Source organism: Cryptomeria japonica, chromosome 2 (genome assembly GCF_030272615.1).
Source record: "Cryptomeria japonica chromosome 2, Sugi_1.0, whole genome shotgun sequence".
Lineage (NCBI taxonomy): Eukaryota > Viridiplantae > Streptophyta > Pinopsida > Cupressales > Cupressaceae > Cryptomeria > Cryptomeria japonica.
In genome coordinates, this window is record NC_081406.1 from 623,575,925 (window position 1) to 623,602,898 (window position 26,974).

Sequence of the window (26,974 nt, forward strand, 5' to 3'; positions counted from 1 at the left end):
ATAGCACAGAGAAACCTATTGAGACTGAGATACTGACAGTTGAGCATACAAAGAAACCTATAGAGGCAGAGGTACATATTAAGCAATTAAACTGGAAATCACTGAGACACCTAAACAATCAGGCAAACCTTTATTGATTGAAATACAAACTTAGATTGATCCACCAGAGGATAACACAAGCAAAATGGTTACAAATGTTGGAAGCATAGAGGTAATCAAGGTAATAGGTCAGACATCCGGCACTTCATCAAGTTAATTCAGACCTACTAATGTAATAGAGGTACTCCTGGATTCAATCAAGAAGATAACAGACTATAATGCATTGGCCTACAAGGAAATTGATGACACCATACCAATTCTTCAATTGATAGCACCGAAATGTAACATAGATCATGTGAAGGATTCTTTACGTAAATTGGACACATTGTCCAAATTCATTACTGACAATGTAATAACGGTTGACAAGGTGAATGAGGATACAGTAAAGAAGTGTATAAATTCTTTGAGGATACAATAAAGAAGTGTATAGAACACTTGAATACACTATTACTGGCACTGAACACTACAATTTTGGAATACAAAGAGCTGTACAGAGAAACATGCAAACCACATCTTTTGACAAAGGACATAGAAAAGGAAATTAGTAGAGTACAGAAAGAAATAGATGATATAGCTGATAACATAATTGGTTCATCCAAACCTATATCAGTTATTGGGCACAAAATAGTAGGTTTTGAGGAGAATTTTGAGAAATTTGAGAAAGAGAAGGAAAGGATTAAGGCTAATGCTAGAGAACTTAAGTACAAACTTGGTCGTAAGTTGGACAATCAAATCTCTCTGAGAAATGAAATCTCTAAGGCATTACTTCAAGGATAAAAAATCACCAGAAGAGCACATGCATCATCTCACCAGTACGATCCTGTTGGCATATGTGCAGAAGTATGATGACATGATGATATTGTATGTTGTCATTGATGTCAATATGCTGAAGAGTGAACCAATATATTGAAGAAAGCAACTTGCAAGAGAATCGGTATATGTGAAAAAGTGAAGTGGTATGTTTGTCCAAGTGAACCAGTATGTTGGAATGTGAACCGGTATATGGAATGTTTTTGTATCAAGGTTTCATATGGTATGACTACTAGTTGGTAGTCTTAGCTTCAGGGTTTCCTATTGAAGTGTTCTATGCTTGTGTGAGTCAACTGATGACATCGTGTGATAAGTTAGCATTGTAATGAAGAATAGATTGTGTTGCCATGTTAGCCTTGTGCGCACGAAGGATCTTGCATGAAGGAGATTAATCCTATCTACCTCGGGAATGTGTGAAGTCTCTGTAAACGGTGGAACATGCATGATGGGTTATCAACCTCCAAGAAGCGATGAAGAACGAATGATGGATAATGTCTTGAGATTTATTTAAGACTATTGTAATCAATACAATATGTTCAATGGTTAGGATTGAACCGACTGAATTTCTTAACCTAAATGTTTAGGGTTTAGGGTTTATCCTACCAACCTATCTGTTTCCTATAAGGCTGATGTTGTTTTTCATATTGAAGTTGTTGGCAAATGTTGTGTGTGTATCTAAGTGCAGAGATACATGATTCTTGCTAGACCAGATAAGAGAATAGATACCTGCAGAGTGTGATTGCAGAAGGAAGGAACTAAAGCAGATTCGCATTGGCATTGAAGTGTTGTTACTAGATCATTGTAATACCTGTTGACCTCTAACCACTTCAACAGTTGGAAAATCCCTTAACACGGCAGCATTAACTGGCTTGTTGTAAATCCTTTAATAGGGTGACTCAAAATCATTGAGTTCTTAAAATCCTCTAACAAGGTAACCTTTAACAGGGTTTAACCCTTAATCAGGTATTTTAACCATCCCTTAACCGGGTGATCCCTAGCAGGATCAGTTCCTAATAGAACCTATTGTAAATTCTTTAATCGAACTAGGCTTCTAACAGAGCGGACTTCAAAAGGGTTCAAAGAACAACTTGTGGGTATTCATCCCCACCGTGGTTTTTCCCAGTTGGGTTTCCATGTGAAAAATATGTGTGTTATGTGTGATGCTTTTTATGTGATGCCTTGTTATTCTCTGTCAAGCAGTAAAGCATGTTGAACCAACAAGTCTTTACATTTCTGTTGAAGTATTACTAGTGTATGCATATGGGTGAAGTGGAAATAAGATGTTAGATTGTGTGGAAATCTAAGTTACCGATTTATGTCTTTCACTATGTTTAGCTAGTAGTAATCTAGTTTAGACCAGTGTTATTACTTGCCAGTCAAGTGCAGTGTTCTCAATCAAACCAGTTCAAGGAAAAGTGTTTTTCTCATTACTCATTCACCCCCCCCTCTTCTTAGTAATAGTTTGGTACTAACTATTCATCATTGATTCATCAAATCCAATAGACTGAGGCAACCCTAAATGACAGTAACAGATTCATGTAGAGTCTTAATTTGGTTTTGGCAGATATATTCCAGATTGTAACCAACTGGTTACAAAATTTAAGGTGAAATTTTTCCACTCGTTTGATAATTTTTGACAACCTTTGTCATTGATGTCAAAGGTGGAGTAGTGGATAGAGAAAAATGATTAATCAGAAGAGATAATCTTCTCAGGGGGAGCACATATTTTTGGTAACTTTCTGGACTTTGGTTTTTGGAACTGTTTTTGGATTTTTCTCATGAGTGTTGCCATCAATGCCAAAGGGGGAGATTGTTGGCATTCTACACCCTTATGAGAATAGTTGGTGTTTTCATTGAGGGCAACCATTTGGAAACCTTCTAGCATTCATCTGGTAAAGCCACCGGCAGTTAGCACTGACATAGACATCTACATACATCGAGAGACACTTCATTGACAGCGACAACAATGCATATCAACACCCTAGCCGATAGGGAATAAACTTTTATTTATTGTATTTAAATGTGATTATCTTTTGTAAAGCTGACATGGCATATTGTAAAAGACTCATATATGTATGAGATCTTATAGGTCATTATAGAGAAGTATGTATGTATGGAAGTATGAAAATTGTGTATAAGGTGATATAGTTGACAACGAAGGTTTTGGTAATGGAATGAGCTTAAACTGGTACTAAACTTGGCATAGTTGATGCTATTTTGAAGAAGTACATTGTATTGGATTTCATAATCCACTTTTGTAGTTAGTGTGACTCTTATTGAGCAGTGAGCTCTAGGCAGTTGGCTTTCCTGCATGTGCAGGCCCCTCATTGTAAGTAATATTTATTCATTGGCTAGTGAGTGAATATTGTGGGTCACAAATCCCACAGAGGTTTTATCCACATTGAGTTTCCTCGTTAAACATCTTGTGTTATGGTGTGTTTTCTATGCTATCTTTATTGTTCTTGTTTACTACATTGATTCTTATTTACTGGTACACTATTTTAGGATGCAAAGTTCTTAATAAGTTTAAATATTCAGCAAACCAGTTAGATACTGATTCACCCCCCCTCTCTATATCTTTGGGATTGCCATTAATCCTAACATGGACATCAGAATCCTACATGGAACCAAAGGAGAAATGTCCCTGCAGGAGCAAGAGGTCCATCAGGTTCAGTTTCCAGTCACAACAACATGACTAGAAGGAGATGGTCAAACCGATATGTCAAGAGATTCCCCAAACATGAAGTTGGGATGGATGTTATGTGCTACTATAGAACTACTTTTGGCTGTAATGGAGAGTCAGCAAATGGAAGGACACATCACTAGAAGAAGGAAAGACCTACTCCCAAGCCTGAAAATGGGAAGAAGAATGAGACCAAGCAGGTATGGAGGAAGAAGACCATGGACCGACACTGTGCACTCATAGCACAGGTGATATCTCCTAAGGCCTAAAGGAGATTATGGATCTTAGGGGGAGTAACATATTGAATTTATCATTCACCCCCTCAATGGAAGAAGGACACTTGGAAGAACTAAGTGTTGTTGGTATGAAGGAAGAAAATGAGAAGATAAGTGTGTGTAGAGGCTGACTTGACTACACACACATAGATTAGAGTTGAATCACTACTGCTATATCAATGTATGACAAGATAACAATTGGAATTTGATACAAAGTGATGCAGAATGTCAGGAGTCATAGGAAGGTGCTCTGGTAGTGTTAATGGATCAATACAGGAAAGTGGTATGTGCAGGATGTTATTGGCTTGTGTGCTAATAGGCACTTGCATGGTATGTAAGACAATGAAGTTGGAAATCATTACAATAGCCTTGGTAGCATGTAATGTGAAGTTTATGTCTCAAGATCATGGGTTGTGGTGAATATGTTGGAGCCAAAAGATCACTAGATAATCACATATGCACAACTCAACCAGTACATGGAAGATGATTGAAGCCCCAGTGTTGGACCTAATCGAAGATAAGGACTTGAGATGTATGACTCAGGGGGAGTTCAAGTGGCTATGATGCAAAGCCAGGATGCTTGAACTTAGAAGAGTAAGTGCACTGACTGCCCAAAACTGCAGATGATGAAAAGTCATACTAGGAATACCCAGGAGAATTTCATTGCAAGGGGTATCTACCTATCATGTGGTTGGTTATATTCATAGTACAATCACATTTGATTCCTACTTGTCAATTGGCTGGTTGTATTGGTATTACAATCACATTTGATTCCTAGAGAATTTTGGGATCAAACAGGAGGTGATGCAGGTTGACCACCAAGTGAGTAGTGTTTATTGGCACATCCCTCTGAAATTAAGTAGTGTAACAAATGGTTACAACATTTTCATGCTCAATTGGTGTCAATTGATAGTTGAGTCCTCCATCTCAAGTGTTGTGACTTGAGAAAAATGAAACAAAATGTAACAATTGGTATCAAAGAAGGAGAGACATCCAGTAAAGACAAAGGGGGAGAAAGAATTATGTCAGTTCCTGGTAAATACAAGGAGGAATGATACCTTGACAATGCCCTTTTCCATTTTTGTCAAAGGGGGAGAAGGATTATGTAGTATGTCGGATACTACACGAGTTGATATCAATACCAAAGGGGGAGATTGTTGGCATTAGATTGTCATTGATGTCAGCCGATATGAGAGATGTATGTGCAACACTACCAAGGAGGAGTACAAGTTGAGATATCTTTGATATCACCTTGTGTTGCAGACAACCGGTAAGGTAAGGAAGATGACCTCGAGAGTCACCGGTACACAAGTTGGTGCCTGACTTGTGTGGATGGAATGGTAAGGTGATTGGTACCGATACACTACATCACTGGTAAGGAAAGGATGTCAACTTGTAAGTATTGTGTTGACATGGGGAAGTCAGATCAACCAAGTGAGTGGTTGTCAGCCTCCAAAGGTCATGACCAGTGTACAAGCAGAATGAGCAAGGTGCTCAGATGTTGTTTGCTATGAAGAGGCAGAATGTTACCTAAATCACATCAACACTAGAGGATAATAATGAAGAGATCACAGGTATGTTGTAAAGTTGCAGGACAACGAGACTCCTACCTGATGAAGATGCACTCATCATGAGAAGAAATGACTGATAGTGAATGTGCTCACACCGGGTCACATTTGCCTATTTGAAGATATTCTGCACAAACAAGGAAGTCACATGAGTACACTGCAAGATGCAAAAGACAAGGTTCCACTCCACCGGTAAGTGGAACTTATCTCCTATCATGCATCGTGTGCATCATAGTGTTGTGAGATAAGGAAGAAGAGGTGTGCATTAAGTGCATGAAATCAAGGATATGCATTGGATCAACTGAGAAGGTATGTTGAGATGCCGACATAGATGAAGAGTGATCAGTTTGTCAGCATGAAAAACCAGTTGAGATTTGGTCCGAGTTGATTAGGAGAAGGCAAGGCTAAGAAGATGTAGTCAGAGGAGAATGGCTGGATTGAAGATGGATTCTGGTGAAGGTTGATGACATGTTGTCATCAAGAGTGTTTATCGGTATGTAAGTCCACCAGTACTATGAACAAGGTGTAGATGCACAAGACTTCCTAGTTTGTGGGAATGTGCATGTTTTGGATAGACATGTCTAATGACCGGTTTAGGTGTTCCACCAATAGTTCAGTAGAGAGAAGACATGATGAGTTAATCAGTAGAATGAGAGATACCAACAAGGTTAGGAAACCGACACAGAAGAGAAACCGATAGAAATTTTGGTCAGTGATCCTATCTAGACTAACATGAAGAGTCAAGCTGAAAGTTGGTTGACATGGGTGCCACTTGGAGTTAAGGTGGAAAGCTCGTAGAGATTGGTAAAGTTCCATGTATAGAAAGGTATTTGCGTGCATTGAATATGGATCCCATGATTTATGGATCGGATCAGAGAAGTGTGGCTTGAGGAAGGATGAATGACAAAGAAGAATCAGGGAGTTGTTGGCACCTAGATTGAAGCAAGAAGATCAGACTGTGAGAAGACCTCAAGGAGGAAACAATAGAAACATTAATGGTGTTTTGATAGAGGTAGGTCAAGATAAATGACTATGTTTTATACTTTTGGAAAACGTGTATTAGAAGGCATGTTATTGGTGGAGTTGTATAGTTGGCTGTCTGGGAGATCAAATCAGGGAAGACCTGATTGGATTTGGTTTTCCTCAAGGGTGATGAGGAAACCTTGACTTCCTAGATTTTGAATTGTCCTTTTGTAGGAAATCGAGTTTATAAATATGCAGGCCAAAGACATAGTTAAGCTTGCTGCTGAAGAGAAGAGGATAGTGCTACTACGAAGTGATTGAGTGTTACTTCTGCATGAGAAAAACAACCAATTGCTCAATGAGTATCTGAGAAAAGAGGGAGAGTGAAGAGAAAAACTGGAAGTGGTTATACCAGCAGAATAGAAGTGAAGAGAGCTGCAGAGAAGGCGGACAGTGGACCAGTAGAGTGTAGCACCGGTAAAGTGTGGAGCAGTGAAGAGGAGAGGTGTACCGGTAGAGTTTGTCAGCAATATAGCAGCAGGTGAGAGTAGCAGAAGTCTGAGTCGGTGTAGCAGAGATGGTATCTCACCGACAGAGTAAGGTATATGAAATGGTTACAAGATTCACCTGTAACAAGACAACTACTTTTGTAATTGATATTTTTAGTTTGAGCATTGAGTTGTAGCTCGGTGTAGGGGTTGTATCTCCTTTGGGTTGTAGCCCATAAACAAGTTAGGGGTTGGTGCTCCTTGGGTTGGTGCCCTAAATATTGTAACATTTTTTCATTGTGATGCTGGATTGGAGCAGTAGACTACATCAGCATTGCTCTCTGATTTTTTTCCCATCTTGGGTTTTCCTCGTACATGCTAGTGTTATGTGATGCCCCTTGTGTGTGTTTGCATTTGAGTTGGTCTCCTCACTAACCGGTAAGTTTGTTCCTAGTTAGAGCCAATAACCAGTATGCACATCTAGGATACAAAAAGGGAAAAATCTGAGAACCACTGATTCACCCCCCCTCTCGGTGGTGCATTGTGTCTAACAATAACAACATGCACCCAAAAAGATAATACATCTAAAGGTGGGTTCATTTCAATTTTTGAGTATCGCATTTGCATACATCTTTATTGCATTGTATATATTCATTTCAGAGTATAACATATAGTTTCATATCACCATTACACAACATATAGCTACATATCAATAAGTCAAGGAGATTGCCTGAGGTATTCACTTGTCTACACTAAAAGGAATGAAGTTTGTCTCATTTCCTAGATACTTGTTCATGAAGTCTTTAGGAGGCTTTTAGTCATTCATCTTCAACATCAGATTGTGATTAAGTTTTATCCTTGGTTGGGTAGAGGTTTCACTATCAAGTCTTGTTACCCAAAATATATCAATTGCTAAAACTCACACATTAATCAAAAGCTCTAAGTCATTACATATACCTAGTTGGTCACGTGGCTAGTGAAAAATCCAATATTTTTCTTCAGTGCCACTGTAATTGTCATACCCAAGTTGGTTTCATTACTTACAAGTCAAGGCAAGAAAATAAAAGAAAAAAGTGCTATGTCAATCTCAAGGCAAAACAAAAAAAAAGATATATTATTAAAATATCATGCATACAAGTGTGACAAAAAAAAGATTGACTATGAGAACATGCAAGTAACTCCATCAGGGCTATGGACGCCTGTTGGCAATGGAGCAATATTTGAGAGATTATAGTGCATAACCTCATCGTATCCCTAAAAGATTGCTGGCAGCAAGACTTTATCCAAGTTTCTTTTGAAGTCAGAATAACCCCTGTAGCTAGCCACATAGAATTCCAAGGGTCTTTGATGGTTATAAGTCAGAATGAACTCAATTGCACACACATGGGCAAAAGAAGATCAATGTTTCAAGAATTTATGGAGAAGTTTTTCGTGCCTCCATTCATAAATCTTAGTTACATAGTGTGTTAGGTTGGATGGTCTAAGTCTTTTGAGAATGGATTGAACTCCTATCTCTAAAACATTTCACATCTTCAATCCAATTAGTGCATTTAAAAATGAAAGACACACACACACTCATTCTTGTTCGAATAGGAACTACATTTTTGTCATGCATCATGTATTAGCATAACTCATATCATAAATTCATTGTCTCCACTGCATTATTCATCATCATGTTATCATTAGAGGTCTGCATACTTGGGGACATAATTGAAAATAAAATAAAAATCATAAAAAGTCTTGAAAAAAATCAATCAAAAAAAAAATCAGATAAAGTCATGAAAAAAGCAATCAAAACATTCACAAAATGTCATGAAAAAATCAAAATAATCAAAGAAAGAAAGCATGGGCCATCCATCAATTCAAATCAACAACAAGCAAACTCTCAAAGTCTATAATCAAACTGATCACATGTCTTGTTAATCAATCTATTGATCAAACTTTATCAAACATCAGCATGTCTTATACAAGGAAGGGTATACTCAAAACCAGACAGATCGATCTTATACGCAGTGCTCACTCTTTGAAACTAGACATTCCTATCAATGATCACACAAATCAAAACAATGACATAGACTAGTATGACTGTTGGATTTTGTCCAAGTTAGTCTTATCTTTATCAATTAGTGGTAGGTCACGTTTCATCAATAACAAAAACATTTGAAAACCATAAAAAATGCCAAAAACACTTAGAAAAAGTCCTGAAAAAAATCAAACAAAAACATCAAAAAAGAAAAATACCAAAAACATATAAGGTTGAAAAATTAAAATAACATCAAAAAATACCACAAATACAAAAACATCGAAAATCCAAGCTAAAAAATATTATACTGCAATTGATGTCAAAATCCTATGCAATTGCTAATATTACACCACAATTGATGTTAAAATCCAGTGCAATTAATATCAGAATCCGATGCAATTACTAAAATCCACCGCAATTGCTAGAATGGGGCAAAAACACAAAAAAATCAAAATATTAATTCATGACAAACCAACACATTCAAATATCAATTGAAAACTTGCAGTAACATGTCTCACAAGAATCAAATATCCTAGCAACTATCCAACAAACACTTCACACGAAGTTAAACAAAGGATACAACTATCTTGTCAAAACAATTGCAATCAAGCTGATCAACTATCTAATCTATTGAATCACTATCAAACTATCAACATGATCAACATCTTATCTTAAACATAATCGGTACACTCGAAACTAGATAGGTCAGTCTTAAATAGGGTCCAAAACTTCCGAAACCAGACATTATCAAAATCACATCAAGCAATCACATGAAGACACAAATCAGTATGGTTGTTGCATTTTGTTCTAGTTGGTTTTATCTTTTATCAAATTGGTGAAGATCATGTTTCTAGCTACTAAAGGATGTCCAAAATGTGACTAGAGGAGCCATGATGGGCATGATCCTTTTCTTTGTTTGTTGTTTGTGGTTTGAACCAATGAAGTTCTGGGGCAATTGCTCTAGTGGATGTCTATGATAGGAGCATTCAACTTGTGAATGCCACACATACCTCAACCCCTACTATAATTCCTAGAATGGAGGGTTCATTCCTTATATGTTATGTGTTTGTTTCTTGCAATGAGATATCTATACATCTTGGTTCCTCATACCCTGATGTACAAAGCTTCATAGTTACATAATAAGGCTCAATGATGAGAATGTATTGCACTATGAATCAAGACAAGAAGACTATTCATCATCAATCATATCATCATGTTGATTGTCTCTTCAGATCATTCTCTCATCTAGAATATTTTCTTGAATCAACCTTTTCAATTCTTCCAATCATTCTAACATGATCTCTCTCATCACTTAATTCCAATCTTTTCATCTATGATTCTATCATTTTCTCATATCAACTATTCTATCTATTAATCAATTATTCTGCACTTTCATCATATTTTGATCTATTATTTGTCTTATACAAGATATATCCTTCCTGAGCCAGACATGATCATCTATCTTTGTCTTATACAGGATGTATCCTTTCTTAAACTAGACAGATCAGTCTTATATAGGATGTATCCTTCTTGAAACTAGACGTTTTGATCAGTGTGTCTTATACATGATGTGTCCTTCCTGAAACCAGACTTTATCTTTATAATCAAACTCATTCTTGTCATCAAGTTAACCATTCTTCCATCTCTCATCTAACATTCTTCTTCTTTCGAGAGATCATTCATGCTTTCAATGCACAAACAATCTCTCGAGGGGGCATTATACCTTAGTGTCACCGAGGTATACTGGGGCATAAATTTTTTCATTTTCTTTAAAACAATGTCATTTCAACATTGTCTCAAAGAGGGGCAAATGTAGACACCTAAAAATATCTCATTAATTCTACACTAATTATTCGTCTATTTAATTAAGTAATTCTTTAATTATTTGATTAAACTAACTATTTCTTCTAATCATTGCCCTTCAACACTTATAATTATTCTATTTCTATTCTCAAATCATTTTAATCAGTTAACCATGTCCCAATTATTAATTAAATATCAATTATTTAATTAATTATGACATTTTCTTTAGTTAAATAATCTTTATTATTTGATTAAATTTCTATTTCCTAAGTTTAAATAATTTCATTTAAATTATTTAAATTAATTAATTAAATTCCTCCATTTCCCCAAATTATAATTCCAATTAATTCCATCTAATTTCATTTCATACTTCCCCAAATTCAAATTTCAATTAATTTCATCTAATTTCATATTTTCAAATTCACATTTTTCCCAAATCTCAATTTCAATTAATTTCAAGTGCATTTCAACATTCGAATGACCAAATTCAAATCCAATTTGAAAATGAAAATGAAATTCAATTTCAAATTCCTACAACACATGCTAAAATCAGAACTGAATGATCAAATCAGTTGTCTAATCAGTTAACTCAGTTAACTCATCAATTGAGTCAACTAATCCATCTATTCAGTCTACTGATCAATCAATGGAGTTCACTCTTCAATCAATCTAGTTGACTACTCAATCAAATGAGTTAACAAATCAATCAATTGAGTTCATTGATCAATCTAAATCAATTATCTATCAAACAACACTTGAGTTCTATTTCTCACCCCCTTTGTGTTGAAAATCTATAAATTCAATATCATTTTCTCATTTCAATCTAGCTTTTCTAGAATCACAGTCTTCAATATTGTTGTCTATCTTATACAGGAAATCAAGTGCAATACTTGAGAGCCACCTACATCAACAACAATGGAGAAGAGCAATGGAAGCCTTGCTATGTCGATTGAGGAAGTCTTAGATAGATTATTCTTTCAATTCAATTGATATTAGTTTTATTTCATTGTTATTTAGGAGTAATACTAATTAGATTTAGAGTTGTGAATCGCTCTTTGATAATCTGATTTATGCAATTTATGCCTATTTACTGCCTGAAGACACATGTCTTTATGATGGATTGATAAAATAAATAGGAGATCTAATCCTTTTTATACAGCACCCTATTGTGCAAAGCACACATTTTATACTCAAGCCAACAAGTAATAGTTAGTGGGAAAAGATCCACTTGGACTTGTAATTAAATTTGATTTTACAAGTTTGGGGATCAAATCCACATCTATCTCATAATTAATGATTTCACCTAAGTCAAGGAGCTAGGATATATACAACTTAGATCTATATCCTTGGGATGTGTGTATTCAAGTTGATTGAACCTTAGATTAATTGCATTGCCAACTTTTACAGGAAACATGTCACTTGTTTGCTGGTCATTGCATATAGATAACCAAATCAAGGTGAGTCCAAAATAGAAGGAAAAGAGTGTGAGATATGAGAAAGAAGTGATAAAGAGATGATGAACAAATGAATGATAGAAATTTGAGAGACCAGGGGAAAAGGAGAAAGACATCAATCAGAGACTAAGAAGGACCAAATAAGTCTGATAATACAAATACCTATACAAAATAAAGACCACATTCCAAAGCTGAAAAAATAAATAAAAGAAGAAAACAAGCCCATATTATACGAAAATTGAAGTGAAGTTTTTCATAAGATCACAACAAACAACAAGATCTAAACTCTAAAAATCTATTACTTCCATTATTGAATTTAGTTTTCAACTTTTTATAAATACATAATTACCAACATAAAAGTTATTTACATCCACTTTATCTAATTTTGACAAGAAATGCATATTTAATCATTGAGCCACATACATGAAGAATGAATATGGAACACCAAAACATTGTATTCATGGCACCAGCTGTTTACACTAACTCCTCATGCATCCCATTGTCAATACCAATCTTTCTTTACAAAGCTTTTTCAGCCGCTGAATCTGAGGAAGGATTTTTGAATGCCATATCTTCTGAAATCACAAACCAAAACATAAAATCCATAATAAATCAATACTGAGCACTCCATATATCTCTTCAAAAACATTGAAAATAAAATCTAATTTGTCTTTGACAGATAATAAAAACAAGTTAACATTGTGCATCTTACCCCATTTCTGTTTTTGGGTAAGATTTTCTGTGGAGACAAAGTAGCATTCATACATTTGGCAGGAAGCCCACAAAGGGTTGATTGGATAACTGTCCACCTCTCTTTAGGCTTGTTATCAGCACCCTTATTCGGTCTTGCAGGTTTCTGCGTTCCTGGATGTGGGTTCTTCAGATCTCCATTACAAGATATTGGTAAAGCTTTATTTGTGTTGGTCTGAAGAAAACAAAACTAAAAAATATAAGAATGTCCCAAAAACATCTAAGCACTAAAAGAAGAACATTGTAGTTAGACTTACCATGGTGGTTCCATTCTTTCTGCAGTGCAGCAATGGTGTTTCTGGCTTTGCTTCAATTTCTACATTTCCATTTTCATGGCTGGCTGTTAGAGTTTGTTTACCATTTTTCAATCTATTGACATCAGGAGTTTTATGAACTATTGCTTGGGTAGAACCTAATTTTCTAATTTGGCTGTTGTTATTCACAGATCCTCCCCCAGATTGTCTATTCTTTTGCTGATACCGTTGCAGAATTTCTGCTTTTCTATCATAACCATGCTTTATGATGGGCCTCCTTTGATTATTTCTTGTGTTTCTAGTGCTCTGGATGTGCAATTTTCTTGGCTGTGAAGACACAGCACCTCCATTGTGAGCCTGAAACTTGCTTTTCTTTCCCTTTTTCTTCTCAGTCCTTACTACTGTGTCCTCTACATCAATATGATATATTGTTATAATCACTTGTTTCTTCCTGTTCAACGTTGGTAAATCATCACTTTTTCCCTGTTACAAGATGCAGACAATCTTCTTACTAACAAAACATAAAACCCTTTCAACAGAAGCCCGAAAGTAAACAGTCCTAAGTTGTTGCAGGTTAAAGAGAACTTTCAAACCCTAATGATACTAGTAGAAAAATTTTCAAACCCTAATGATACTAAAAGAAACATAAATAGTAATAATGTAAATGGGTCTGTAGAATTGCAGCTTTAGAGCAAAATATCAGATTAGATTACCTAAGTTATTTTTCATTGATATTTCGAATCACATTCTATGATCGATCATCAGAATTATGTAAACTATTTTTTCATCAATTAAATCACATTCTATAATCAACAAACAAACAAAAAAATCAATTTATTAACTTAAAACTGAAAGTCTGCAAATCTCAAAGATCAGAAGGGACTCATAGCCATGATGATAAGAGCCTGTGAATACAAAAAGAAAAGACTCATTAAATCAATCTCATAGTAATACAAGCATCAAATATTTTCTCTTATATTTTGTGATCTTTTGTAGATTATATATAATCTTTTTTCATCGATATTTTGAATCACACTCTATGATCTATCATTCAAATCGACAAACAAGAAAAAAGATCAACTAAAATTATGTAAATCTCAAAGATCAGAAAGGACTCACAGCCATGATGATAAGAGACTATGAATACAAAAGAAAAAAACTCCAAAGCTCATGACCAATTAATGCTGCAAACACCAGAAGGAATTCTTTTGATTGGAGAGATATGCAGCTTGGAGATCAACATGGGGAAAATCGAATCCATTCAAATTACTTGACGATATTCATGGCTAAAGACAAACCCAATATAGATTTTTTCAATCGAAACAGTTCGAGAATATAGGAGCATCAACAGAAGCAGTTATCAAAGAATTTTGAGCCAAACATTAATTTATTGAAATTCATTCAATGTGCTGACTAGAGATTGCCGTCTTGATATGTCATACGGAGGGACCAATGCATATAAAATGGCCGATTTCAACGATCTTTGAAAGGAGGACTGGTTTTTTTTTAAGAAAAACGACAAGCAAAGTGACTGATTCTCGAAGATATATATACTTGTTTATATATGTTGATGAATTCGACAAATTTGACCATTATAGAATTAAGTTTAGTACGGGTCTAGGGTTTTTTTAGGGTTAAACTATTGATTTAAGTAATGCAAAGGGATATGGACGTACACTAAATCTAAATGGGTTAAAGATTCATAGGGATTAAATTTAGTTTGTGGACAAATTATAAGGTTTTTAATCATGAAGAGTATTTTATTCTTGGGAGTTTTCTTGTGTAGTGTTGGTTTATAAATGGCAAGAAATGGACAAAGGATAAAGTGACAAACTCAAGTATTAATGATAATTTATTAATGTAAAGAAATGTATAGTTATCATAGAAGAAATGAATGATCCATGTGTGATTTCTTATTTTAAATACATAATTATTTTATAAATAGTTTTTAATATATTTCAAATTGTTTAATAGTTCTAATAATCTATGTATTTATTAACAAATTAAATGTGAGAATTTTTCTCTCTAAAATATACATATATATATACACTTATGGTTGAGAAGGTTCTAAAAAGAGGGAGCACCACTCAACCTGAAGACACGACATCACAAAATTACCCCTTAATACCAACCAAAAACCTCCACAGTATAACCTTAATCCAAGCAAGGATGGGTAACAACCAAATCAACATATGACAAAACTATACAAGCACAACCCAAGATACAATAAGCTTTACATAAACTGCCATGACTATAAAAATAAGCAGAGCACGATATACCGTGAACAAAAAACAAGATCCTTACTCCTTAATTGATACTTTAGCCCTCTTTGACACCAACTCATCTGTCTTTTCCACATCTCGAACCTAAATGGAATTACCATTAAGAGCTTACACATCCAACTGACATTGACAGTGATGTATTATCAATCAAACTATGGAAGTGAGAGGCCTTTTCTTGTTTGAAATTGAAGGAGTACAAAAGCCCTCATAATTAATCAGGAGAGAGAGAGCCCTAAACCTGTTTAAATAGCTTCCATCTACATTGGCCCAATATTATCTATAGATGCATATAAGGTGTTGGCATTTGATTGTCATTGATGTCAATTTGGTCTAGTTCTAATTGCCACAAAGAAGTGAAGACATTGAGCAGATCATCAAACATTAAGTTGTTGAGCAAATTAGGCAAAGCATAAGCAGTTTTGTGTAGATGAGAAGGTATGAATGCACTTGAGCAACTAGAACAAAATGAGCATGATGCGATATGGTTGGATCACTTTTGCATTGATTTCCATCAAGGTGGTAGAACAAAAAGATCAAGCATTCAATGGACAGACTTGTGGGTGCATAATTCAGTCTTAATCATTTATCCCACATCAGTTGTGTGAGGTCTGTTTCGAGTCCTTTTATTGACCGGCATGTAGAGATTATGTGAGCAATAGCTCACATGTTTTTGTTGTCCAATTTGGAGCATATGTCATGGTGACATTAACTATGAAACACATGATCACAACCATGAGAACAAACCGTCAGAGGAGGTTACAATGTAGCGACAGACTGATAGATGCTTGATCGCAATGGTTAGAGTTAATTGTTAGGAAGGTTGTAACCTTGCGATCTAAATGTAAAATATCACAGACGATGCTCACCGCAACTTCACGGCTTGGAGATAATAGTGGAATTTTAGCCTGGGATGTGGTGAGAGTCTACCACATGTTGAGCTAGGGCCTACGAAACAAGGATAGAAAAAAGCACAGCTTTGCATGGAGAGGTGATGTCATCAGGTTAGAGTTGCGATGTTGCAACAAAATGTCATGTGTCTTGGAAGATGCATTTGAAATTGGATTGGACCATTGACAAGGATGAACCTGCAAATGTGTCAAACATGAAAGTTACTTGTCTAAGAGAGTTTCTGTTGATTAGTCAAGTTTTTGGTAATGTGGCTCAATACTGCACAAAGAGATCATTTTATATATTTTTGTTAGTTGGATTCTCCAGCAAAATGCAAAATTAAATGAACATGGCACAATTGTAAGTGATGCTACTAAATTTAGTAGCTAAATGGTTGATCAAATCTTATCGTAGAGATTGGAAACTTAAGAAAGAAAGGATGTATTTAATATTGACAGTTGCTAGAATGTAGAATAGAGATAAAATCAATGTGTTAGTGGCTCAAGAAGATTTATAATATTTAGTCAGTGGGAAATCCTCGTAGTAGTAGGTGAGGTTACTAAAAATAGTAATCTGAATGCAAAGATTTGAAACAAAAAGAAGAAAAGGTTGCAATTAACGCTAGTGGGCAACAGTCTGCAAGGTAGATAACAAATCAAATCCTTCTATAGTTCAATAAGAGAAATTAATTCAAGAATGGTGGGAGACTCATGCAACAGAAAAAGAAAATATCAAAACATGTAATGGTAGTTCATTATTTATGTAGTGTGTTGAGTAGAGTGAAGAAGTGCACAATAGAGAGAGTAATTGCACAGAGTTTTGGATGCATATCTCAGAAAAGGTGCAAAACAGTGTGTGTGCATAACTAAAGAGGAGAGCACCAGAGAGAAGAAGAGAAAAACACATAGAGAAGAAGAGTAGCACTCAGAGAGAAGAAGCGAAACACACAGAGAAAAGAAGAGCAGCACCCAAAGAAAAGAAGAGAAGAACAAAGAGAGAGAGAAACAAAGGCAGATGCATAGAATGTAGTGCCCCACCCCGACTCATCCTTCTCCTTGTACATTTATAGACTCTATTAGCATAGCTTAGTTTACTTTGTGATAATATTCGATGGTTTTATACTATGTGTTGACTCTATTTATATCTCAGATGCGTATGATAATACTTGTTATTAATGATCATGATATGATGAAATTATATTAACGGTCTCTATAGGCACTTGTTATGTTAGATGGATTGTATGGATTATGAATTTGATAGTGTTATGATTATGCTAACCCTACTTTGTGATTATATGTGATGAGTTGGTGATATGATGTGTCTGGTCATTGTGTGACTATTTTCATGAGTAGAGACGATGCCATATCACTCATTGCGAGCATGATATGTCATTGCGATTCTCTACCACTTGCCTATTCATTATGATATATATATATATATATATATATATATATATATATTGTATATGTTGTGTTTAGCATTGATGTAGGTTTGCAGGTACCAAACATCGACTCCACCTGGCTTCACAAGTCTAAGCGTGTCTTTAAATCCCAATGGCAAGTTGTTGGAGATGGCGTGAGTTCCCTTCATATACTCTAGGATTAAGTTGTCTACCTTGGTTGTCAGTTGTCTTGGCGTGATTCATCATGCTAGTAAGTTGAGTTGTGGTCTTTTGGTGGTTTGTGAGTATGTGATTATTTATTTAATTAATTAATGTTTGACTCATATAGTTTAATAACGATTAAATTAATTGGTGGATTATTATTATAGTTTAATTTGATTAGTTATTATTTGATCTATTTATTGTTTAATTGGTATTTATTGGTTTGTTGTTTATTTGATATTTATTATTTAATTATTATTTATTTATTTATTGTTTAATAGTGCTTTTATATTTTAATGTTGATTTATATTTTATTGACGGCTTCTGTTTATTTATTTGAGAATTAATGTTTATTTATCTATTTTTGTTTTTATCGGTGTTTATTTATCTATTGTTAATTTATTGTTTATTTAGTATTTATTTATTTAATTTATTATTTATTAGCTTTTGGATATTTTATTTAATTGGCTTCGATTATTTATTGGCTTTATTTAATAGCCTTTGGTTATTTTATATTTATTTATATGGCTTTTATTTTATTAGCCTTGGCTACTTGTATTTAATTGTTCAATTATTTTATTTGGCTTTATTTTAATTATTAGCCTATAATATTTAATAGGGCATGGATATTATTATTTGTGCATTGGTAAATAATACTTTGTGTTATTTTACTATATTCCTCTTGTCACTTGGTGAGTAATATTTTATATTATTCTATCTATTTCTCTTGTTACAAGGGTAAATAAGTTTATTATTATTTCCTACTTATCGATAAATGCTATTGGTTGTATGTGTATTGGGGAAATAAAATATAATATATGATGGGTACGTAAGATATATTGTTTTATGGATTATTTTGATTGGCTGGTTTTGTGGCTAGGGCTTTTAGTTTTTCGCGGCTTTTTATTTTCAAGCCTGTGATTGTTCACGGGTTGCCCTCTTTGGCTTTCTCTGTAAAATTTGGTTCTAGCATTTTGGATTTGGGGATTTTGTTGTTGGAGCTTGCTGGAGTGTTTGGGCTCTTCTTTAGCTTCCTTCCATCACACAAGGTGTAGGTTGGAGCTTCTTTTCCCTTTGTTTTTTTTGGTTTTTTGGTTTTCATGGTTGTATGCTCCATGTTTGCAATTGTTTTGGGAATCTTAAGAATTAAATCTATTTCCATTTCATATAGTTTTGATATATTTTATGGGAGAAAATTTATGGGTGTATAGTTTTATTATAAAGTTTTAATTTTGGAATATGGGTGATATTTATAGGTATTGGCATGAATGCATGAATGCATGGCTTGTATATTCATTCCTTCTTTTGGGTTTGGTTGTTTTGCAAATGTTTATGGATTGTGTCTTATTTTTTTGGAGACTAAATCTCTTTGTTTGAGGTTTCATTATGAATTTTAGGATCTAGGTGAGTTTGAGCTTCCTATGTGCATCTCAGTCTAGCATTGCCATAAGGGTGACTCACAAAACCTCTCCTCCCCATGATTGTTTTATGTAATACTTATTGAATGAATTCTTAAGCTTGTATGGTAGTCTAGTAGCTTATGTGAAGGTTTTATGCAAACTATTTGAGTGGTATTGATCTTTTGAGAGTTCTAGGAGTAGTCTTGACTCCATGGATGTGTAAGGTTTTTGGTAAGATCTTTTGCCTTCATTTATATTATTTTGAATCATTTTCACCTCTTGAAAGGTATTTTTTGGGCATCATTTCCTTGTTTGGTTTCAAGATTTACTTATTTTTCTGTGTTTTTTAATCAAAAATAATATTTCTGGCTTTTCCGTGCTTTTTTCTTAGTCTTCTATATTTGCGACAGGTGCTTGGGAACTTCCTATCGCAAATCTGAGTCTTCTATATTTGTGATAGGAGCTTGGGACCTTCCTGTCACAAATCTGAGTCTATTGTATGTGTAACAGGAGTTGGGAACTTCCTGTCAGTATTCTATGTTTTGCGCAGTTTGCTTGCTTGTGATGTACTTTTCAAATCTATCCTTGTATCGGAGGCATTTTTGAGGGATTACTGATGATATCTAGTGTTGGATGGATTGTTTTTTATGTCCTCTTATGGTTTCCTTTATGATTTGATATCATTTATGCTTGTTGTTATTGAATAAGCTCTCTTTCATGTTGATGTGCCATGCTAGAGAGGTGCTAGTATTATTGTTCTTGAACCAGCAAGTGAGTAGGCCTTGTTGTGATTTTATTTATTGTTACATGACAGATTTGATGGCCTTATGGTGGCCCTTGATGTATTGTTATGCCAAGAGGCACATTTTTCTTTAATTCTTGTTGTGGTCATTTGTATGTTCTTGCTCATGAGTAAAGGTTATTGATGGAATGATGATTGATTATGATTTCAGATTTGCATATGGATTTAGAGCCTCTTGTTGTTATTTTTTTGGGGTCCATGTTAGGCGAAGTGGGCTTGCTTGTGATGGTCAAGGTCACGAGAGATATACTTGCATGAGGTTCCTTGTAAGGATGCATGAAGTCTAGATCGTCGAGGGCACATTGGAGGTTTACCATGTTTTGTAAATTAGTGATAACATAATAATGAACTCATGGGATGGGTAGTTAAATTCATTAATCAAGATAATTATTTGATGTGAGCCTCATGACTTTATCTTAGGGAGGATGTTTTAGGATAAGCATGAGAAGTCCATTGCATTTTCAAGTCAATCTCCCTTGATCTCTCACAGGTTGAGATGGCTCCATATGTCCATCAAGCTAGTGCCTTGTGTTATTGTATATGTTATGAGGATGGCATGTGATGACACTCCACCCCTACATGTGTCCCCTTGTTGATTTGTAATTATGTCTTGTTATTTTTATAAGCCTCTAGGAGTTTTTTATTGTGATTTCTTATGATTGGTTCATGCTTGAGAGTCCTTGTTATGTTTTGTCTCTTTGATTGTTAAATGCTAGCTTAGGTCTAGAGTGTTCATTGGGACCTTGTGTCATCTCCTAGCATGGGGTTCCACATGGTCCGGTAGTTGGTGTTGTTCTACCATTGGGATGTTCTCATTGGATTCATATGCCTGGATGTGGATTCTTCTTTATTGCAGCTTATGGTTGATTATTGTAGCGAATGAATGTAATTAATGTCATAGGTTGTGTAATGTAATCATAATGTAGAAGTTGTAGATGAGGCTATGTAATTAGGAGAGTTATGCTCTTGTTTAAAGGTTCATGTAATTATATGGTAGATGATGTTTAGGAAATGGGCCTAAATTTGTAAGATGGATACTGTGATGTATTGAAATGTAATTATCTTTGAAATGGAATGTAATTCATATTAATAGATATGTTGTATATTATCTTGTAATGGTTTGTAAATGGGATTCATGAGTTTTGATATCAAGATCATATAATAGGAATTTATGTTCTTGTTTAAGATAGAAAAGAATAGGAAATCTGATATGGTAGTTAAGATGATAAGGTAAATGTAGCTATGTAACTTGTATTTAGTGGAGCTAATTATTAGGACTCGTAGTATGATGAAATCTTTAAATGTTGTAATGAATTATAATAATTATGTTGTAATAGGATGATCTTTGAGTATGGATGTAAATGCAAATATTGAATGAATGTTCTTATTGAAAGGTTGATGTTCTTGATAAATGGATACTTCTATCTATGGTAAGAATGAATGTGTAGTTGGTATGATGAATAGTTAACCTTAAGGAAATGATTTAGATTATTTTAGTTAATGTGGAATGAGGTTACGACTCTAGTAGTAGAATAAGACAAGAGTGCATCCCAAAGTAATGAATATTATCTAGTTAATGGAAATAAGGTAATTGTATCTGTTGTATGCATCTATCATTACATGTATGTTATGATTGTTAGATGAGCTTAAAAGTGGAAAAGAACCCATGTAAGTAGGATTGTTGTAGTGTAGGGCTTGTAGTTGATAAATTATATTGTGAATGTGATAATGGCGTTTATATTTATTGATGTGTTAGAAAGAAAAAAGGGACCATGTATAGCATTTAAGATGTTTGGTAAAGAAGGACTTTATGATTATTGCATTATGCACTTAGGAATCATGTAAAGGAAAATTATGTATATGCATTATCATTGTAGGAGAGTAGAGATCATGTAATAGAAAATGATTAAGGGTTTTAGGCACATTTGGATTTGGTGCATAAAATGAACATAAGGAAAAAGGGGTTGGTCTTGCATTGAAAAGTAGCATATCATATTAGATAAATGAGTAAGTAGGTTGCATACCATGAAGGATAGAAGTAATTGAATTTCATATTGTTTGCATTTAACACTCAATTGATTTTTTTCACTATGTTGTCATTGATGGCAACATGGTATCTTGTTCCGGCTTCATGTTTTGGTTCAGTTGTGTACCGATAGGCACTTCACAGACACTACACTAGCACCAGCATCGACAAGACAAAAGGATTTCTTTGGTTACCGGTAATGCAGGGTGACATGGTTTAGAATATGGTTATTGGTATTGGAGGCTGACATCTCTTGGATCCGGTATCGGCAATTGTTTTTTATCTAACCGACATGTAATTTGATATTGTAATTATCTTTGTAAGCCGACATAAGGCATGATAAGTTGTATAGGATATATAGGCCAATTGGATTAGATCATTTTGATATCGACATGGTAATAGACATGGTGATGGATATGTGAATGTGATATAATGCAAAATATATAAGAGAGATTATGTATGTGATGATATTTATGTAAGGGTTATTCCGGTAAAGGGTTTAGGGTTTCAAACTGGAACAGATAAAGCTTAAATCAGAACTGTATTCTGGCATAGAAGATACTATCTTAGCAGTTCAACACTTCTCCGAATTATAGTCTGGATTTATATGTAGTCAGTGAGGCTCTAGGCTGTAAGCCATCCTGCAAGTTAAGGCCCCTTATATTTTGTAATATCTCTTCATATGGTGAGTGGATTGATATTGTGGGTCACAAATCCCACCGTGGTTTTTCCTCTTTGAGGTTTTCTACATATAATTATGTGTGTTATGATTCTCATTTATGTGATTGGCTTATTGGTTTCTTTACTTCTTTCAATTGTGTATGTACCGGTATACCGGTTGGTGTATACATATTTTAATAAGGCTAAAATTAATCATTCTAGTATAACATTGATTCACCAACCGCCCCTCTTAGTGTTATTGGATTCTAACAATTGGTATCGGAGCCTTGTGCCTCAAAGGAAGTCTAACAGCTTGAGGAATATCTTGAATCCAGAATCCATGGACATGGGTTTGGAGAAGCAACTTGAGATGGCACTTGAAGATTATGATGTTGAAAGGTTGAAGAACTTAAAGTTGCAAGATGAATTGAATTATGTTAAGGAATTCATTCTTGTCCTATAGGAGAGGTTATCATCTATTCAAGATAGGAGGAAGGAACTTTTGCAAAGTCAGGATGATGAAGAGAAAGATGCACTTAAGGAACAATGTCAGAAATTGAGTCAGGAGAACATGGTTATGAGAAGTTAAATGCAAGCTATAACTATGAGAATGTTAAGGAGATTGAGGACTAAAATAAAAAAGGAAGAAAATCTTGTTGTATCCTTGAAGAACAAATTTAAAGAATGTGGTAGGTTGGTTCATGAGAATGATATGCTGAGAACTGATTTAGTAAAATCCCAGAGTAATGAACAAGAGCTTGAGAGACAAATGATAATTCTGAGAGAAGATCTAACTATTGCAAGTGAGTATAAAGAAGAATTCAAGATTAGCTCAGCACAGCTAGATGGGTTATTGAAGAGACAAAGGTAGATTGGAGATTCTAGTGGACTTGGATTTGAGCAAGGAAAGAGTTCTGGTACTACTAATGAAGATCAAAACCACAAGGCACCGGTAAGGCAATGTTATGCTTATAAATTTAATGGTAGATGTTTTGTTTGCAATAGATTTGGTTACATGGCTAGACAATGTATAAATAGAGCAAATCAGAACCTTGATTCTGCTCCTGGTAAATGTTCTGAATGCAATAAGTATGGTCATAAGATATAAGATTGCAGAATGAATGTTAAATGCTATGCATGTGGAAATTTTGGACATATGGCTAATCAGTGTAGGTCAAGCAATTTCACCAGTTTTAGCAAAGCAATTCAAAGGAACAATGTTACATGTTATGCATGTAATGAGGTTGGACATATTGCTAAATTTTGTAGAAGCAGAAATCCACCGGTTGATCATGGAGGATCAAATGAGAAAGGGAAAGAGAAGGTTAGTGAAATCCAGCAAGATCATACTCAGAGATGGGTTAGGAAGATTGAAGAAAAATCATCAGATGGAAATGCATCGGTTACTTATCTGGCATAGGAGGCTGATCCTGCAATGATAGGTAGCTCATCTGGTAATTGAGGAAGATGCCTTAGGGGTAGGAAAAATTCATGAAGATGTTGCATATGCCCCAAAAAGAGGATCTGGAAGATATTCCAGGCATTGGAGATGCTTATCTGGCATGGATATGTTCTGTTTGAGATCCGGTATCTTTCACTAGCAGTCATTAATGTCAATGAAAGATTAGGGTTTTTCTTGGAGGATAAAAGGTCGAATTCACTTCATTATTTATCACCTTGCATCAAAACAAAAAGATCTATCTAAATTGTTGAAAGAAATTGTGCAAACAGGATGAAAACAAGACAATAAACACCAAATCAATGTCTATATATTGATTTCAGCTGCCTATTACAACAATTTTTGCAGCATTTCTATGCTACTGCTAAGATCTAACCTATTCTAACTTCTAAAATCTAACCCTCTAACTCTAACTATCTAACAACCAAAAATTCTAACTAGAGTCTAACTCTTTACAAAAGAAAGGCCTCTGCCTTTTATAGATCTTTACAATATTGAATTGAAGGAGCTAGGATGGACTGCATATTTGATAGATTTAGGCTCATACCATTGAGGATTACTGATTGTGTATCCTTTTGTATGAGTAACATGAGCCTTTGAATTATGCTTAGATCAATTGCAGGTGTCTGTCTAGGCCGCACCAGAATTGGGTGCTTAGCCATGCATTTGCAGTCTGAAAATCTTCCAAATCCCCTTGAAGATTGCACCATTCCTGCAAGGTTGTGAGTTATTCTGGCCAAGTAGTGATTTTTTATGATTGAATCCATCTACCTGCATACCAGTCTTATTAGTTTTAGATCTCCTATCCCTTACCTTTTGATTCTATTTCGCAGTTCAATAATTGCAGCAGACTAGCTAGTTGCAAAATCGTAAGTCCCCTTGTGCTTTCAACAAATCACGTCAAACTACTAAGCTATCCTGCAGTCAAGACCTGACAACCAAAACATTGAGGTCATCCCCATTGATCAAATTAACACAACATTAGGGATTTCCAAGTTTTAACGCCTTTTACGTATTTGCAATTTCGGATTGAAAGTCTATTTTCGGGCATTATGGAAAACTTTAAGTTTTCGGGTCATAAGGAGATTTTGCAAGATAAAAAAAATGTTTTCGGTCTGAATGGCCTTTTCAAAAATTATGCCATTTTCAGGCTAGAGGGCCCTTGTGCAAACCTGATGTGATTTACACCTAGCATTAGCATTTTAATTGTTTGTGGCTCGAATGGCCTATTTGCGATTTAACCTCTTTGAAGAATTTTGGTGTTTGCACCATTGATTTTATTTATGGGCCACTAGATTATTTTGTGCGATAATAACTCCTTTTCCATTGTATTTCGGGTAAAAGGAGAATTTTGCACAATGTTTGGTGATTTTTGGCTTATTGGGTAACCTCGTGAGTTTAAGTTTTTCCTTCTTTTTTGGCCTAAAATGATATTTTGTGAGTTTCAGGTGGATTGGGGATTTGGCAAACCTGTGCGTTATTTCCTTCATTTTGGCTTTCAAGGGTGTTTTCTCTTATATCAGGCAAATCAAACTTAGAAGGGGGGTCCCCTGTCAAAGATGAGGTTTGTGTGCGATATGCACAACAAATGGCGACTCGGCTAGGAAATGTTCCTGAACATTTCAAGATGACTATCCGGATCGAACCCCAGAATCTCTGGTATATACCCCACAAAATAATCCAAATGACAAAAGATAGATTCAGAACAAAAATGAGGTTACAAACTGAAACGAGTCACCAACCTTGAAAATCAAGTGTGTGCAGCGAAGTTCATTCAAGCTTAAAGAAGGTTGAGATATCATTGTTTAGTTAATGCAAACTACGTAGAGAAACTCTAACTCCAAAAGCAACTTGGATAGAATTGGCGCTAGAGAGAGGGCCCCTTTTGACCAGAAAATGGGAAAAGGTAAATCATTATAAACTTTATAACACTTTGCAAAATCACCTCCAACTCGAAAAGTTAAAAGGTGCTAAAATTAAATTAAAAAAAAAGAACTTTTCAAAAGGTTGTTTTGGCCTGAAAATGGGCACGCATCTTTTTTGTAAAATCATGAAACATATAGTAAGGCATTATTGAGTTCGCAAAATAGTCTTTTTCCCCAAAAAAATAGAAAGGCATTAAGTTATTGAGTTTGCAAATAGTCTTTTCTACCTAAAAATTGCCAGAATGATGCAAAACGATAAACTTTAAGTTTACAAATAATGGTTTTACCCTGAAAATAGGGAAGAGTGTCATTTATATAAAATGGTGAAGTTTGCTAATTGTCAGTTTAACCCGGAAATGCAAGTCATAAGAAAGGGCATCACTTTGCAAAATTGCAAAGAATGGTCTCTTCACCTTGCAATTGGGCATTCACCCTGCAATTGGGCAGGAAAGGAGAATCGCGAAATAATCTAAAAGGATGTTTTAACATTTACATTTTATGCTTCTAGCCCGAAAATATAAACAAACAGTGAAAATAGCGAGGTTTACATTTTGTTCTTCTAGCCTGAAAAATGAAAACAAATGAAGAAGGCGTTTAAAACTAAAACTTTCTAAAGCCCTTTTTCAGGCTAAAATTCATGAAAATGCCCAGGGGGCCATAAAGGTCAAGTTTGCATTTTGTTCTGTCAAGCCAAAGTCGCTAAGTATAATAGTGAAAGCAAAAACATTCAAAAGATACATCTCACAAAGAGCTTCTCAA